This window comes from Bos javanicus, chromosome 18 (genome assembly GCF_032452875.1).
Source record: "Bos javanicus breed banteng chromosome 18, ARS-OSU_banteng_1.0, whole genome shotgun sequence".
Classification (NCBI taxonomy): Eukaryota; Metazoa; Chordata; class Mammalia; order Artiodactyla; family Bovidae; genus Bos; species Bos javanicus.
Genome location: NC_083885.1, coordinates 34,013,715 through 34,028,029, shown reverse-complemented (window position 1 = coordinate 34,028,029; position 14,315 = coordinate 34,013,715).

The window sequence follows — 14,315 nt, the reverse complement described above, 5'->3', positions numbered from 1 at the left end:
CATTCTCAATGAGCCCTTGTCCAGGCAGAAATGAGTCATGACCCTGAGTCTAGTCTGCTGTTGGTCTGGTACCTGTGAGCCTCTTCCAGGTTGAGCCCCTGGCTGTGATCTCACTTTCTACAGAGGTGTGCTTCTTACATCCAGCTCTCTTTATTACCTGATGCCCATTACTGAATCCATTATACTGAGAAACATCTTTTACTGAGCAGGGCTGTATGTACCAAATGAGGCAAACTGTAGTTCATGGACAATTTAAGTGAGTCTCTGGGGACAGTTTTAACAGAATTTTTTGCTTTACGTGCTGAACTAAGGACCCCAATTTCTGGGTCAGATGTAACTCCACTAAAAGGATAACAGTAATGATGAGTACAACATAAACAATCATAACAGCCATCCTTCACTGTACTTACTCAGCCCAGCCATGAGGATAGGTACTTTCCACGGACTGTCTTCATTTTATCTTGACAACAATCCTGTGCATCAGATATGATGGTGTTTTGATGCAACCTTTTTAATTGAGGTATACATTTCCTAGAGTATGTTTTGGTGACTTTTTTACATGTACACATTCATGTTACCACCACCCTAATCAAGATGGAGCATTCCCATCCAATTGCAAGTTCTCTCATGCCCCATGGGCCCTGATGAGATGGTCATTATACTGGCTTCTAAGACCATAGCTTATGACCTCAAGTGCTAGGACTTCATATAAATGGATAAATACAGTGTATACTTTTTAGTATTTGGTTTCTTTCTTGCAACATAATGTTTTTGACATTCATATATATACACACACACACACACACACACACACACATACACACACACACATATGCTTATATAAACATATGTGGGGTTACATCCTGATAAACCCACATCATAAGCTGAGATTATTGTAAGTTGAAAATGCATTGAATACACCTAACCTACCAAATGTCATAGCTTAGCCTAGCCTATCTTACCTCAGATGTACTCACAGCACTTACACTAGCCTACAGTGGGGCAAATCATCTAACACAAAGCCTATTGTATAATAAGTGTTGAAAAGCTCATGTAATTTATTGAATACTGTACTGGAAGTGAAAAACAGAATGGCTGGCTGAGTGCAGAATTTTTATAAGTGTGTGGGTTGTTTTCTCTCATGATTGCATGGCTGACTACGGGCTGGGGGCTCGCTGCCACGGCCCACCATCTCTAGAGAGTATCATATTACATATATCTAACCCAAGAAAAGATCAAAATTCAAAATTCTAAGTACAGTTTCCACTGATTGCATATTGCTTTCATGCCATGTAAAGTCAAAAAAATCTTATGTGGAACCACGTAAGTTGGGGACCATCTGTATATAGACATGGTGGTCTGGAGGGCAAGGTAAGTTAAATAAGGTCACATAGCTGGCCAGTGGCACAGCGTGGATTTGAGCCGAGCTCCATCCTACCCCAAAGGCTCTTAGCCTCTGCCTCTGTGTGGGGAGGGTCATGGCCGCTCCAGTTTTCTGGTCCCGGGATGAAGCCTACACAGAAGCAGATGAACATGTACAAACTGACTACAAGCAGGAAGATACAGGATGCGATAAATATACCGGTACCACCAAGAGCCCCTTTCCGGCCAGTCATCTGCAAATGGATCAGACCTTGGAGATTCAGGCATTTTCCAGCACAGGAGGCTAGGCTGTCACTAAAGCCAGAATCTCCATCCCTTTATTCTGAGTCTTGATTCCTGAATTTAACAGAAGAGGTGTTACTTTGATGTTCGAATCATGCCTTTGATCAAAAGCTTGCCGGCTCCCTCGTGTCTCTTAGAACAAGACAGTGGTTCTATTGTGCTGGCGCGTGTTGTAACATTTTGGACAGCAGAAATGACATTTACATGAAACAGCCATCCTTGGAATGCACGAGATAAGACACTTTCAACAGCTCCTGGAAGGAGAGTCTCCAGCGTTGACTTTAAATCAAACAGAAGTAATATCGTGTCATCCTGCTCCTCCATCTCTACCTAGTGTTAATTAAAATCCTGATAACAAGACTCAGAAAACATCCAGATGAGGGAGACCAAAGTACCACTTAAAAATATTCAGATGAAAGTACAGTTCAGCAGGATTAAAGACAAAAATACCCTCCCTCCCTCCCAACAGTCTTCATTCTTCTGTGGCTTCTACTGGATGAGATGATTAACAAGCAAAGGTGATTTCTAAGGCTCCCCTGAACCCTGCTCACCACCCCCTTGGAGTTTTCAAACGGAACCATTTGAAATAATTGAACAATTACTTTATGCAATGTTATCAAAGTTTATTAAATTGTTCCCATTCGCTTTGTCCAATTACCAAATTTGGCTGATTGGCGTATTGCAATGCAGAGTGGTGAAGGTGTTCCTGGGGTGGAACCTCATTACTTTTGAGCAGAGAAAGGTTGCAAATTTCCTGTAGTTCAAATCCTTTCCTCTTAGAGATTAGGAAACGGAGGCTCAGAGAAGTGAACTGAGCTGGCTAAGCTTCATGGAAGCTAGAGACAGGGCAGGGCCGGGCCCCTTGCTCCTCAGAAACCCCATCTATCTGCAGAGCTCTAAATGGGCAAACCGTGTGTTGTCCCCACCATGGCCAGGGCATGCTTCCACATTCCTGCACGTCTCAATTAGTTCCAATTTAGACATGACATCAAGCATGCACTTAAAATGCAAATCCATTCGGACAGGACAGGAAATAATAAAGGTGGATTATTCCAGTGCAATTCAGTAGCTCCAGGGTCTTGGAATTGTGAAGGGACAGACTATGCTATGCTATGCTAAGTCACTTCAGTTGTATCCAACTCTGTGCGACCCCATAGTTGGCAGCCCAACAGGCTCCCCCGTCCCTGGGATTGTCCAGGCAAGAACACTGGAGTGGGTTGCCATTTCCTTCTCCAATGCATGAAAGTGAAAAGTGAAAGTGAAGTCGCTCAGTTCTGTCCGACTCCTAGCGACCCCATGGACTGCAGCCTTCCAGGCTCCTCCATCCATGGGATTTTCCAGGCAAGAGTACTGGAGTGGGGTGCCATTGCCTTCTCCGTGGGACAGACTAAATGGTCCTAAATGAAACATTGTTCTTTCTTGGGGGCTAAATATCTAACTTCCAACACTTTGCATCTCTATCCCTGTCTCAGATTCTTCTTCCTAGACCTCATTTGGACCTTGCTTTTATGTTTAAACTTTTATTATGGAAAGTTACCAACACATGCAAAAGTGAGAGAGTTGTATACAGCAGACCACTTCAACAGTGACCCACATATGACTCATCCTGGTCTGGCTCTGTTGTCTCCTGCGTCCCCACTCCCTGCACAATTTTCAAGCAAATCACAGGCATTGCAACATTTTGTCTGTACATTCTTCATTTGGTCGTTCAGTGTGGACCTTGCTTTATTATTTTTTTTAAAGTCACTATATTTTATGTCAGTGAAATATGTACTCTATGAAAATTTAAACTAATGAAATGTTATACAGCCATTATAATAATATTTCTAGATGGGAAATTATCCTTCATAGTTTAAGATAATTAAAATCCCAATGAAATGAATGTTCCATTCTGTAACACACACACACACACACACACACACACACAGTCAGAAAGGATGTATATCAGATTAGACTGTAGTTTCTTTTTTTTTGCTTATTTCGCCCCTGGTTTTTTTTTCTTTCTTTCAAGAAACACATCATTTGTGCAACAAAAAAGAGCCTGAGGGGTTAAAGTCAGTTTCATAAAGACAGTGTGAGAGACTGGAAAAGGCATGCTGGGTTCTAGTACTTGACTGTAGGACGATGTACCAGGGAAGATGAAGTGACCCTTGATATGTGTGTGTGTGTGTGTGTGTGTGTGTGTGTGTGTGTGTGTGTGTGTGTGTGTGTGTGTGTGTCTGTGTTGGTAGGGGGGCTCCTTAGTCAAACTCAGTTAATAACATGAGTGAAGGTGATTAAGATTTTTCAATTCAATTCATGTTTTATGAAATACTTACTCTGGCCCACACATTGTGTTACTTGTTGGGATCACAATTATGAAACTAGAAAAGGAACGAACATATTGTAGACTCTTATTACTCCAAGCCTGGTCCAGGGATCAGCATCACCTGGGAGCTTGTTGGAGATTCAGATTCTCAGGCCCCTGCCCCAGACTTACTGAATCAGAATCTGTTTGTAATAAACTTCCATGCGGGATCCGGATGCACATGAAAGTCTAAGAAGCGCGGGGCTGTCGCAGGGCATCCTTGACTGTGGGACTGTGTCTCATGGGTTTCTGCCTCAGCCTCACTCAGAGCCTGCTGAGAGGAGGGGATGGTGGGGATGGTCAGGGCTGTAACCTGGCGTTTGTGGGTTCCTGATGTATCTGTGTTGACCAGGTGAATGAGTGATCATCCTTACACACTGTTTCTGTTCCTACCCCACAGTCTTTCTGACTCACCACTGCCAAGGAAGATCGTCAGACACCTTGGCCAGGCGTTTGAGGCCCAGGACAGAAAAGCTCTTTGCAATCAATTTCTTTATTCTTGAACTTCCATCCATCCTCTCAACACTGTGCTTAGGAACTCAGACAACACTGGTTTATGTTTAAAGCTCAGATGCCATGCCATCTCCTCCAGGAGGCCTTCCTGGGATACACTGCCAGCAGGATCTCTTCCTTCTCCATACTTTGGCAGGGCTTACCATCAGTGCCGATCATTGGTCCTTTATGAACGTGCTGCTGTAAATAACCTTAAATTCCCAAAGCCTCAGTCTCCTCACCTGTAAAATGGAAATCATAGTTTCTTCCTTACGGGGAGCCTTGAGGATAAATTGAGAAGTATCTATACAGCACTTAAGATGATGTCTACCTAGTATGTTCTAGGAATTCAGTTCATAAGTATCAGAAAAACATTGAACTTCATGGTAATTCTATGAGGCAAGTATCAATACTGTTACTTTCCTTACTTTACAGATGAGGAGACAGAGACAGAGAGAGGTCGATTGGCTTGCCTGAGGTCACCACAGCAAGTGAAGAGAGAAACAGAGGTAAGCTTAGGTGTCTAGGTGTCTACCTAACTCAGACGTACATACTCTTGTTATTTTGTGTGTGTGATAAGAACACAACTTACCGCACTAGTGAGATCTACTAGTATCCTAGGGGTGTAGTACAGTCTCGTTAAGTACAGAAACAATGTTGTGTGGCAGATCTCTAGAAGTTATTTGTCTTCTTAACTGAAGCCTTATACCTGTTGAATGGCAGCTCCCCGTTCCTCTCTCCCCCAGCCTCTGGAAACCTCGAATCTGCTCTCTGCTTCTCTGGTTTGACTCCTGTAGATGCCTCATATAAGTGGAATTGTACAGTATTTGTCCTTCTGTGGCTGACTTACTTCACTTAGCACAACCTCAAGTTTTGTTCATATTGTTTCATATGGTAGGATCTCCTCATTTTTGAAGGCTGAATAGTATTCCATCATGTTCATTTAGAAATTGGAACACTGGTTGTTGGGAATGTAAAATGGTGCAGCTGCTATGAAAAACAGTATGGAGGTCCTTCAAAAAATTAAAAATAGAACTCTATGTGATCCAGCAAGCCCACTTCTGGGTCTTTGTCCAAAAGAATAGAAATCAGGATCTCATAGATACAGTTGCACTCCTAAGTTAATTGCAGTGTTGTTCACAACAGCTGAGATGTAGAAACAGTCTAACTTTCTATCAGTGAATGAAGGAGTGAATACATTCTTAAATGCCTGCTTTTGGTGGCTACCCAGCAGAAGGGCAGTACTTCTGTCCCTCTGTCCCCGCCTCCCAGTGTCTATCCGCAGTATACAGTTGCATATATTGATGCATGTTGGTTGCATATTTCTCCTATCAGCAAGCTCACCTTTAGGAGCTACAGTCTGGCTGGAAAAGGTACCCTCTCCATCCCCACTGACCAGCTCAGATGTCTTGGGACAAAGACATCCAGATATTCTTGTGAGGTGATGTGGCCTTCTTCATGGCCTTTTCCAGCAGCAGGCAGATGGTCTCCATATCTGACTGCCCACCCATAGCATGAGTGGTTCTTTCTAGTCATCAGACTGAGTTAGCTGATAGAAGTCAGGAAAGAGCCCTGGATTTGAAGTTAGGAGACCTGGGTTAGAGGTCCTTGATTTAGATGTTGTGTGAATGTCATTAACGCTCTGTGAGCCTTGTTACTTTGTCTATAAGATGGTACCATGATATCAACATCACCAGGCTATTCTGAGAGTTGTACAAGAGCATGGAGAAAAGGACTCTTTAGACGTCTGGTGTTCAAAGCATAACCCAATAGAAGGGCATAGGGCGAGGACATTGACTGACTGCACAGTCTGTAGGCGGTTGTTCAAGGCAGCATTGTGTGATCGATCTTTTGCTGGAAATTAGACCCCAAATAGAGTTTTAATTACTAATCTCCATAGTTATTTTAAGTAATTACATAATATTCTCGAGCTGATGTATCCCAATCACCTGGACCATTTCTATTAGACCATTTCTATTAGTTTTATATATTGAACTTCCTTAAGTATCTCTGTTTTTTTTTTCACTTATAACTTAGGATAAATTCCTAGGAGAGTGATTAGTGGGGAGTGGGCAGGCGGGATGTTATGTTCATTATTCTGATTCTTTGAGTGTATTTTCACATTGCTCGCGTATAACATAAATCTTACCATGACTTCACTAGTGTTGGGTTTTTACTGTATTTTCTAAAATAAAAAAATGCCTATCTTTGTGTTTTTTTTTTTTTTTTAACAAAAACCCAGTGCGGTTGTCACCCATTCATCTGAGTATCTTTCACAAACTCATAGTATTACACTTATCACATCAAATGGTAAACGACTTATTTTTCAATCTTTCTCCCAGCCTCCCACCCCACCCAGATGTGAGCCACAGGAAGTCAATCTATACTCCCCTTACACAGCTGGAACACAGTAGGTTTACAGTCATTGTTGAAATGCCTGTAAATCTCTTCCATCTTGCTGAACACCTAAGTCATCTTATAATGTGTTGAAATAAAACCTAAGATTAGCTTTGCCCTGGGACAGTGAGTGTTGAAATAGAACCAAGACTCTGTTGGACTTTGAAGTTCTAGGAAATGGAATCTCAGGTTTATTGAAAACATAGCTGCCTTCCTAGGAGAGGGTGGGCAAAGCCTCTCAGTCTGATGTTTTGCAGAGGAAATTTGGGTCCATAACCCAGTAAACTGATTATAGATAAGATAGTTCCCGGCAAAGGCTGATGCAGGCTGGGAGGTCTCGGCAATACACACACCACGTGATTTAATCAGATGCAGTCCCTGGTCTAAAGAGACAATGGATGAGAAGACAACCTGGATATTATTGCAATGAGGGATGCTGTTTCAAAGGAGGGTTTTTAGAAACTTATTTTAAGCTGAAAGCCAGCCAGAGATAAGAGCTGGGCTGATGAGGAGGCTGTGTGTAAAGAGTGTTTGTGCTGTGGTTTCTGGAGGGACGATGGGGGCGCTTGGGAAGCTGGTGGGAGGATGAGTGATGCTAGTCAGGGGTCTGCTGGACGATGCTTTGAAATAACAAAGAAGAGATGCTCTCTACAGTATAGGAAAAGAAAAGAAAACAAAGCTAGGGAAGGCTGCCAGGTACTGGGAAGCATGAGGGGAGTGGAAGGAAGGAGGGCACATGTGGGGCATCTTCTGTGGGCTTGGGAAGTGGGGTACAGCCCTCTGCTCAAGACATCACCTCTGAGGTCACACTGAGGGGTGTACAGCGGGGACAGGCAGCCTGCAGGAGGCACCGTCCATCTGTCTCAGCTTCTCACCCTCCACCCTGGCCTGTCCAGCCCTTGAAGCCTTAGACCCTCTGTGTGCCAGCCTGACTTTGGCCAAAATCTCTTCCGTGGTTGCCTCACCTCCTTCTCTCTTTCCAACCCTCCATCTTTCTAGCTGCTGCCCAGAGTGAGTGACCTTTCAAAGGAGTTCACCATTTCTCCGCTGAGACATGTCAAATCCTTCCCCGTCACTTCCACAGAATCTCTTGAGTGTGAGCTTCCAGGCCTCCCAGGGCTCTTCCACAGGGACCTTCATTTTCTCATTTCTGTCATGGCACACCCCACCCCAGGCTTCCTCCCCTTCAGGTTCCTGGGAGGGTTTTCTGTTCTCGGATCTATGTGCTTTTGTATAAGTGACCCTGTTACCCTGGAATTCCCGCCCTTGCTTGTCTACTTGGAAAATGTCCACTCATCGTCCAAGGCCCAGTTCAAACCTGCCCGGCACCTCCCCTCAACCCCACCTGGCTTTACAGACATTTCCTTGTCTCCATTTTAACATGAACAGAAATAGTTATGGTAAAGGAATGAAGATCTCACTACCCAATGGGATAAAAGGTGGAAAGAAAAAGACAGGGAGAAAAAAAAAGGACACAGACATCGAGTGCCTGTTTTGTGCTGGGCAGCTCACTGAGCTGGTCGTATTTGGGCATTTCCAAGACACTAAGAAGAAAGACACTAAGAAGAAACTGTGGGTCCAGGTAGTGAAATGACTCACTTGAGGTCACCCAGCTGGCATGAGGCTGGACTCCAAGGCCCGTGGACACTGGGCAGTGTCCTCAGCAGCCCTGAAATTGTGGTCTGGAGGCCCTGCTTTCTCCCCCAGGGAGGATGGCAGTGGGGAAAAGAAGCCTAGACCTCAGTTCCAGATTCTGATACTCACCTGGTCCTTTCAACCTCAGTCTCCTCTTCTGGAAAATGGGCATTTGGGCAAATGACACTTAAGTCTTTTCCCCCTCACGTCTATAGTTGATGATCAGAGTGGAAGGATGTGGTTAAAAATGGCCTAAATAGTATTGGAGGTCTGGCCCTCTCTCCTAGTTCCTTTTCATGTGACTTTCTGACTTCCTATTGCCCATCTTACAATAGGGATGGAGGAGCCTGCCATGCTACCATCCATGGGGTCACAAAGAGTCGGACACGACTGCATGACTAAACAACAACATCTTACAACAGGGCACTCAGTTGAGATGTCCGTCAGGGTACCTTTTTTTTTTTTTTTTTAACCAAATATATGGGGTTTCCAGGCAACCAAAGGCCTCAGAAATCCTTGAGCTCACCCACCTGGTTTCTTCAAGTTGACATAAAAGCAGTTGGGATGGTCAGTTATTTCCTTCCTCAGTTAGTCTTTTCTACTTGGAAATATGGGTAGACAGCTTAGTGTGGAAACATATACCCTACCACGGGGATTAACGGGCTTTTGTTTCTGTCCTGACTCTACTGCAAGCTCTGTGTGACCGTGGGTTAACTATGGGTTAACTACCTTCCCTCTCTGAGCCTTAGTTCCATTTCCACTGAAGAGGAAGTAGATAGTTTCAGCAAAAGCAAAACCATTATTGGATTTTGAATGGCAGGTAGTACTTGTCCTGCTGCACAACCAAACACAAATAAGCCTTGTAATGAAGAGAGACCCAGGAGGGTCTGGGCTCCAGGAGTCATTTGGGGTCTGCCCACACGTGGTTCTATCACAGCATCTGAGGGAGCTTTTCTCCTCAGACTTAGTGCAGGCTTGACATGATGTGTTGAGGGTGCCTGGGCCCACACAGGTGTGAGAACTGGGTATAAACTTGGATACAGAGATCCCCTTCCTCCTCCCCAAGGATTCAAGAGGCCATACATGTGCGCCTGGGGTAGAGAGAGGAGCAATCACTCAGGCAACATTCCTCTTCTTTCTTTTTTTATTTTGACTGCACTTTGCAGCCTGTGGAATCTTAGTTCCTCATCCAGGAATTGAACCCATGGCCCCTGCAGTGGAAGCATAGAGTCTTAACCACCGGACTGCCAGGGAAGTCCCCATTCCTCTTCTTTCAAGTTCTACAGGTTCTCTTCTTTATGCTCAACACAATTCTTGCCACTCATCCTGCAAATATTTATTCAGCTCATGTTATGCCTCCTGAGCTCTGTTTTAGGTTGAGGAACTGCAGCAGAGAACAGAACAGACGGAGATCCCTGCCGTGTGGAGCTTAGTTGCTGGTGGGGGAGACAGAAGAGAAGCCAGCAGATGGATCTAGAAGGCTGTGGGTGGTGAGAAGCACTGTGGAAAACAGCCTTATCAGGAGAGGGCAGCAGAGGTAACCATGGACGCTCTTCTGAGAGGTGGCTGGGCAGGTGGGGTGAGGAGAGTGAAGTGAGGAAGCGAGCTGGCAGGTATCTGGGAGGAAAGTCTATCTTTCTCTGCTTCTGAGCTGCAGGTATCTTGTCCCACATGTTCAAGAAGATTTTAGGTTTGGAGGCTGTGTCTTCTGTCACTCCAATATTCTCTCTAGTAGCTAAATGCAACATGGTGGGGTGAGTGAGGTGAGGGGAATGAAGTGAGGGAGTGAGGCTGTCTTGTATCTCTCTCTCCAGTCTGATCCCTCAGTTTCTGTTTCTTTGAGGACTGTGGTCTGCCTGAGAGACAGATGTTCTCAGTTTGCTTGAGGCAGCGGCCATGTCAGTCTGGGCTGAAGCGGATTCTCCTTTGAGCAGGAACATGGACGCCTTGACACCTACTGGGTGACACCATCTTACTTCCCCTGGAAACAGTGTTGCAGAACTTGATGGCTGATCTTTTCATGCTCCTTGTCATGAGAGCTTCAGAGTGACTTGCAGCGTTAGCTCATTAATGATCATTAAATGTTTGTGGAGAGTCAGTGCCTGACAAGGGCTTTCCTGGGGGCTCAGATGGTAAAGAATCTGCCTGCAGTGCAGGAGACCAAGATTCAATCTCTGGTTCAGGAAGATCCCCTGAAGAAAGAAATGGCCACCCACTCCAGTATTCTTGCCTGAAGAATCCCCATGGATGGAGGAGCCTGGCAGGCTAGAGTCCGATGGGTTGCAGAGTTGGACATGACTGAATGACTAACACCAGCAATCTAGCAATGCCTGACAAAATGAGCAGGGTGGAATGACAAGTACGAGGCTCTGACACATGGACTTCTCATCTGCACTCCTGTTTGCTGGTGGGGGGACACCCCACCTCAAGACAGGAATGCTCATCAGGAGAGAAGGCAATTCAAGTGGCACGTATTTGGTCCTCATGTTTGTCAGTGATTCATGAAGTGATTATCAACATTCAGAACCACTTCATGAATCAACCAGGAGCTGGGAAGAGATTTAGCCATAATGAGCTCATTTCCATAGAAATAGGACCAGACCCACTGGTGGGTCAAATAGTTGCACTGCCTTGGACTTCATAGCCTCCCGTCCTGCCACCTCCTCATTTCTGACAGGCTCATTTCAGGCCTCATTATGCTTTGTCGCTTTGTGCTCTAACCAAGAGCTGCCACATCCAGGAACCTCACAGATGGTGGATTCAGAGTCCTTTGTTCATCTGGGAAGTGGGCATCTCTTGGGGCCGGTTGGGAGCTGAACTGTGTCCCCTCCCATACAACAGCCATGAGTCGAAGTCCTAACCCCTGGTACCTGAGACCATGACAGTGTTTGGAGATAGGGCCTTTAAAGAGGGGGTTAAGGTAAAACAGGGTCATATGGGTGGGCCCTAATCCAATAGGCTGATACTTTGGCCTCTTGATGAGAAGAGCCAACTCATTGGAAAAAACCCTGATTCTGGGAAAGATTGAGGGCAGGAGGAGAAGAGGGTGACAGAAGATGAGATGGTTGGATGGCATCACTGACTCAATGGACATGAGTTTGCACAAACTCCAGGAGATAGTGAAGGATAGGGAAACCTAGCGTGCTGCAGTCCATGGGGTCCCAAAGAGTCAGATGTGACTGAGCGACTAACAAACAAACAAAGTCTGATGGGACTGCTGTCCTTAAAAGAAGAGGAGATTAGGACACAACACATGAGGAAGGAAGGTCATATGAAGACACAGGAAGAAAATGGCCATCTTCATGCCAAACAGAGCTTTCAGAAGAATCCATCTCTACCAACAACCAGTTGATTTCATATTTCTAGCCTCCAGAACTGTGGGGAAATACATTTCTGTCGTTTGAGCTGCCCTGTCTGCAGTACTTTATTATAGTGTCCCTAGCTGACTAATCGGAGAAGACAATGGCACCCCACTCCAGTACTCTTGTCTGGAAAATCCCATGGACAGAGGAGCCTGGTAGGCTGCAGTCCATGGGGTCGCTAAGAGTCAGACACGACTGAGCGACTTCACTTTCACTTTTCACTTTCATGCCTTGGAGAAGGAAATGGCAACCCACTCCAGTATGCTTGCCTAGAGAATCCCAGGGATGGGGGAGCCTGGTGGGCTGCCATCTATGGGGCCGTACAGACTCGGACATGACTGAAGCGACTTAGCAGCAGCAGCAGCTGACTAATACTGGGTTCTTGAGTGCAAATTCTCTTGGGAACCTTTGGGGCATTCAGACTTAATTGACAGGGTTGCATTAGCAAGGCACCTTCTCTGGAGGCTTTTTAATTCCTTCTCTCAGAGGCTCACCACCTTTCTTCCCACATCCCTGGAACTGGCTGTCCTTTGATACTGATACTTAAGAGGAAAGCCCATTTGAACACCTCAGGCCACTGGGGGCTTTCTTACTACCGGGCCTGTTACCCCATTGTCTTAGCTTGGTTCTACCTAAAAGCGGATCCTAAGAAAGAAATGGGTACACGAAGCTTACCTGTGATGTGATCCCAACAAGCATTGTGAGGGAGTGGGGAGGCCAGACAGGAAAGAGAGAAAGCCAATAATCGGAGTGTTACTGCTGGTAATTGGGTTCATTCTCACTGGGAGCCCTCTGGAGAGTGTGTGGAGCAACACCTAGGATTGTCTCATCAAGGAGCAAGGGAGCTGAAGCATTTATCTTGCACCAGTAAGGTATCAGCTCTCGCTCCTCATTGGCTGAGGGTCTTGTCTGTAACCCTCCAGCACTCTGGCTTATTTTTCACATGGGCTGAGTGTGCTCCTCCAACCAGCAAAACCTGACGCAGGGAGATGTTGCCATGGGTAGCAATGTTGGCAGTGACAGCTAGTGGGGGCAGAGGGGCTCTGGAGCAGCCTGCAGGGCCACACCAAGCCCCTTCTCCCTCTCCAGACCTCCCCTTCTGTGGGCGCCGGCATGTTCTGCACCTCGCCCACCCAGATGCAAAGCAGCATCTCTGGCTGAACTTTAAGCTCCTTTCCAAGAGGTATTTGCTAGATTAACACCCAGAATGTGTTTCCATGGTGGCACTTCAATAGAGTTCTCCCGGACTCCCCACTCACCTCGATGAAAGGCAGGGTCTTGCAGAAACCAGAATGAAAGGATTCCTTGGCCAGCTTCCCTTTCTGTTGAAAGGATGGCTCCATCTCCCAGATCTTTGCTCCCATTGCTTCAGAAAATTCCGGGTGTGCCAGCACTCACTTGGCAGTGGGGTGGCGAAGTATTTCTGGAGCGATCGCTAGTGTTTCTCATGTGGCTTCATTTGAAAGTGGCAACTTTCTAGGTTCTCTTCTGCTGACCCTTTTAAAGGAAACTGTGATGTAATTTCAAGATGGTTCGATAAGCGTTTAGATATGACCAGGCTTGAGGGCTGGAGGGGAAGTGTCCCACATGCCATTTGTGGAGGTCTGGAGGGTGTGACAAGTGGAGAAGGAAGGGAACTGGGTGGTGGGGTGAGGTGGGGAGCTTGATGAACCACAGTGAGATGACCAGGTGGATGTAGGGTACAATTCATGGAGCTGGAGAAGTCAGGGAGAGGGGCTGCTCTGGGGTGAGGACGAGGAGTTCAACTTTGACCCAGCTGAGTGTGGGTGTCAGGAAGAGGCAGGCTCGATGGATGGGATCCTGCCTCAGGAAGAGGACTCGATGGACGGGATGCCTGTCTTCCTTGTGCCCTGCCTGCCTGGGCCCTGCCTGAATTTCCTTTCTTTGCATTATGGCTTCACTTCCTTCTGATTCTGGCATCGAATCCAGCGTCTTGCCTTGCCCTGATGGTTCTCTCTGGTTCCCCGTGAGGCTGGATGATACTGTGAAAGGGACATCTCATCTGAAATGAGGCAAAGCTGGACTTAAAGCTCCGCGTAATCACTGAAGCGTTCTCGAGCCCGCAACAGCCACTGGCCTCCAGTTTCCTCTTCTCTCCAGGGCTGTCTGCTCGGCAGTCACCCCTGCAGAGAGGTGTGCCCTGACACCCCACCTAAAACAGGACCTGTCCCATCGTTCTCCGACTCTTACCTTGCTTGTTTTTCTTCAGGCCTGTTACTGCCACCTGATGTTTAAACGTTTGTGTTTACTTGTTTATTGTGTGTATGTGTCTCCTGAGGTTGTCGGCTCGACGATGATAGAAACACATGTAAACATCGTCAAGCACTGTCCCTTGCTGTATCGCTCAGTGTACAGAGCTGCCTGGCACGTAGTAAGCTCTCAAGCAGTGTTTGTTG